Raw genomic sequence first — 4,351 nt, 5'->3', positions numbered from 1 at the left:
CAGAACCCTCTCAACAGGTGGCAGAGGGGCTGTTCAAGCCCCAATTTACAGAAGAGGAAGCTGAGCCCCAGAGAGGGCCAGCGGGGTGGGCACAGAGCCTCCGGCACTTCAGCTGACCCTGGATCCAGGACCCGGCTGCTCCCTCCGGATCGCCTGCCCCCAGCAGCCATGTCCCCAGACTCCTTCCGCCCCAGAGGGTGGCTGCCGCTCCTGGCAGGGTTCCTGGCTGGGCAGCGGGACCCCAAGATGGACCTGCAAGAGGAGGTGCCGGCTGGCTGACCCCAAGCCCCAGACAGCAGTGCCTGCCTCCCCTGGGCCTGCTGGGCCAGCGGAGGCCGGTTCACCCTGCTGGCACATCTCAGCACCCACCCCATGCCCCAGTGCCACCCACCCGTCTTGCCTCAGCCCTCACAAGGGCCACTCACAGAATGGCAGGTTCCTATTGCCCCAGTGCTGAGTGAGACGACCAGCCCCATTTCACACAGTGGGAGACTGAGCCCTAAGAGGGGCGTGTGCTTAGTCACCTGCTCCATTCACTAAGGAATCGAAGATTCCATTTTTGGCTGGACTCCATCTACTTGAATGCAGATCTGCCTCTGCTGCCTCATAGCTCTGAGACCTTTGGCCAAGTTGCTTTGCTTCTCTGGGCCAAGGTTCCCTCAGGGTGGTGGGGGCTAGAGCCAGTCCTGGCTCAGAATGTTGTGGTGAGAAATAAGTTGATCTCTGTAAATCCCTGTGCCCCACCCATCGTGTGTGCCCAATAAATATTAGTTATTATAAGAAAAACACATTCATCCCTCCCCTACCTTCAAACAAAGTCTCTGCCCTTGTTCTTGGTCCTCCATTGACTCCTATCCAACCTCTCCTTTTCCCTCCTCTGTAAAGTTAAGGATGTGTTTAGCTACAAAAAAAAAAAAAAAAAAAAGGCAAAGCAGATCACAATGACTTAGACAAATACGAGTTAATTTCACCCCCATCGTGATGAGTTTGAGATGAACTCTGGCTGTCATTGTGTTACCAGGTCAATGATGTCAAGGCTGGTGTCTCTGTGATTCACTTGGCTTTTCCCTCTTGTTTACAAGATAGCTGCTAGGGCTCCTGGCATTTCATCGGCATCCACTTTTAACACGGGAAGGAAGGGGCATGGTTACATTTAGGATTAAGTGAAAGCATTTGTCCTTTTTATCCTGAAGAACTCACACCCACCCCAACAAGACTCCTTAGATCTAATTGGCCAGACCTGGGTCCCATGACCACTCCTGCAACAGAGAGCGAAACTTGAGTCATTTGTCTTTCCATCCTATAAAGCGGGAGGTAGCAGTGGAGAGGAGGATTGGGAAGGCAGACAGGTCAGTCAGCTGGTGCATCTAGTTCCCCCTCCTTAGATCCCACTCAGGCCACATCCTCCACAGTCACCTTGACCTCCTCCCTCACCCACCAGTCATCACATTCCCATTTCTCTCCTTGGAAAGCTGGAGCTGGGAGCTCAGACAACCTGGGCTGGCACCTCCATAAGGCAGCAAGCTGTTGATCCTGAGTAGGGCTTCCCCTTTAGGGAGAACAGGACTCTGCCTCGGCCCCTTACCACTTCCTAAAGTTGACTGTTTCACTCATTCACATTTGTCTGGCCCCCGGTGGCATTGGGAGTTCAGACCCCTGTTGTTAACATATTTGTTTCCACCTCCCTGCCCTTGGTCAGGGAGATAACACACAAAATGTCCCTTTTAGATATTTTATTTTATTTAAGATTATTTATTTTTTTTATTCATGAGAGACACAGGGAGAGAGGCAGAGACACAGGCAGAGGGAGAAGCAGGCTCCTCACAGGGAGCCGGATGCGGGACTTGATCCCAGAACCTCAGGATCATGCCCTGAGCTGAAGGCAGACGCTCAACCACTGAGCCATGCAGGCAGCCCCATTTTAAATACTTTACAGGTGTGCTGCAAAATATTTCCTTTTGATCGCAGACTCCAGGGACCTAGTTCTTCTCCCTTGGGATAAATAACATAATCCCTTGTTAGAAACTTTAGAGCTATTTTATACATGTACAGGTCAATCTCCCTATAATTTCTATCCTCCTGTCCCCCCTCCTTTGTTTTAAGTAAACTCTAGTGTAGGGCTTGAACCCGTGACCTCAAGATCAGGAGTCACAGGCTTCACCGACTGAGCCACCCAGGCACTCCTGCACAACAATCTTCTAAAGGAGGTGCTCTTATTATCTTCATTCTACAGAAGGGGAAACTGAGCCACAGAGCTGCTAAGTGATTTGCCTGGAATCACACAGCAGAGAGCAGTCATTTGGGCTTTTAACCCACGCTGTCACTCCAGGGCCAGTACCAGCTAGTACCAGCCAGCCAGGCCCCATCCCCCAACCCAGGGCAGGCTGACAGGGAGGCCCTCCCTGGGAGGAGACCTCCAGAGCCACATATGTCTCTGTGCTCAGAGCAGGGCTAAGGTTTGGGGTCTCTTTACCCCTGCTTTAGGGGGCTGGGGCACTCAAATGACCTTAGGGACCCAGAGGCTGGAACCAGATACAGCTCATTCACAGCTGTGAGGCTTTGGCCAAGTCACCTCCCTCTCTGAGTCTGTTTCTTCATGTGTAGAAGAGAATTGGTAATTGTTCCTTACGGTACTGTTGGGGGGATTAACCGATCAAAGAAACATACACATCACTTAGAAAGTTCTTGGACTATAGAAACACCAAACAAAGCCATTATTGTTATATAATAATTATTATTACTAACAACATTTTCCCTGAAAACTCTTGCAGTAGGAAGCAGGAGGGACAGTTTGCTGGGAGTGGGCCTCCAGGAGCCAAGCCTTCCTGCTGACCTCGGACCCAGGGCCGGGAAGGCGCCTCAGACCATTCCCTGGAGCCCCATCCTACAGGTGATGAGACTGAGGCCTGCGGAGAGGCAGCCCCTGGGTCTGGCCACTCAGTGAAGCAGTCTGGGGTGTCTGCCCCCTGCCAGGCCCTCAGGCCCCCTCCTGCTGGGCCCCCTGCCCTACCCCCAAATCTCTCCAGTCTCTCAGGATGAGATGGCTTCAGCCCCTCCGACACTGTGGAGACCACAGACCTTCCAGAAGTTCAGGCAGTCCCCTGCCAGCCTTGATCTCTGAGCAGCAGGGACTTCAGGTTCTGACCCCAGTGTGGCAAAGCACCAGGGGGGACGCTCTATGTGCGCCCTGAGACAGCTCCCTGGCAGAGGATGGCCTCGTGGTCCAGACCCTCTGCTCAGATGGCCTCAGAGCAGGGTGGGAGGAGCTGGGACAGGTGGGGTTGCATGCTGCGAGGCAGGCTCCCCTGTGGGAGGCACCACTGTCCCCAGGCTCAGGGCAGGCGTGAGCCCCGGGGGGGGGGGGGGGAGGGGGGGGGGCGCCTAAATGCTGATGCTGCCAGGGGGCCTGGGCCTGGACAGGGTGGGGGAGCCTGCCCAGCTCCTGCTGTGTGCCGCTCATGCTGACCAGATCATGGCCCCTGACTGAGCTGTACTTAACGGGTCCTAGACACCTGCTGGGGTCTTTACTGTCCGCCCCACCCCCACCCCCAGGACCCCAAGCTCTACTCAAACCCCACCTCCCACTTATTTTTCAGGACAGAGTTAAAAACTCATCACCTGGGAAGCCTGTCCTCATCCTGCTTCCATTCCGGGCTGGTGGAGGTCTCCCAGAGCCCCTCCGGCCTCCGCGTCCCCATCGCGCCCCACGCGCACCCCCATCGCGGACGGTCCGCTCCCTCCTCCCCTGCCGCTTGAGCCCGACGCGCGGCGGCAGCGCCCTCTAGCGGCGGCTCCCACGTCGCGCCGCGTGTCCGCCGACTTGGAACCCAGACCGGAATGGGACCAAACGAGGCCACAAGCGGGGGAAGGGGGTCAGTGGAATCTCGGTCTTGGAGCCTTGGGGCCCCAGGCCTTGCCCAAATACCTGCCCTGCCTTCCCCACGGGACCTCTGGAAAATCAACTTGCTTCCTCCTTCTGCAAAATGTGTTCCCCGCCTATGTCCTGTCCAGCGTGAGACTCTAGATACTGACCTGGGCCCTGGGGATACAGCAGTGACAGGGAGGAGTGAAGTCACTGCCTCAGGAAGCTGACACAGAGGGGACAGGCAATAAACAGAGCATGATGGCAGTTATACTGCACAGGGCGAGTGCTCTACACAAGTAGAGAGGGGGACCGATCATGCTGGAGGTGATACTCTGGGGGGACGTTGGGGGTGGCCTTGCACAGAGGGGAAGACATCAGTGGCCAGCCAATGGGTGGCGGTGGGATGGCATGGCTGTGCAACATGCTGGCCCTCCTGTCTGGTTCCTCCTTCTCTCTTGGTTAATATTAGGGTACCCCTGGGAACAT

At 55.5% G+C, this 4,351-nt stretch overlaps 1 long non-coding RNA gene across 1 annotated transcript; it reads right to left on the bottom strand.

Moving 5' to 3' along the window:
• Positions 1 to 1,718: 1,718 nt before the first annotated feature.
• LOC140624918 (uncharacterized) lies at positions 1,719 to 3,746 on the bottom strand. Its single transcript, XR_012024352.1, has 2 exons — positions 3,619 to 3,746; positions 1,719 to 1,992 (listed from the first exon to the last, which is right to left on the bottom strand). It is a non-coding gene; the product is annotated as an uncharacterized lncRNA (long non-coding RNA).
• Positions 3,747 to 4,351: the final 605 nt, after the last annotated feature.

This window comes from Canis lupus, chromosome 3 (genome assembly GCF_048164855.1).
Source record: "Canis lupus baileyi chromosome 3, mCanLup2.hap1, whole genome shotgun sequence".
Classification (NCBI taxonomy): Eukaryota; Metazoa; Chordata; class Mammalia; order Carnivora; family Canidae; genus Canis; species Canis lupus.
The sequence above is the reverse complement of the archived record's forward strand: the minus strand, read 5'-3'. Positions and strand labels throughout refer to the sequence as shown.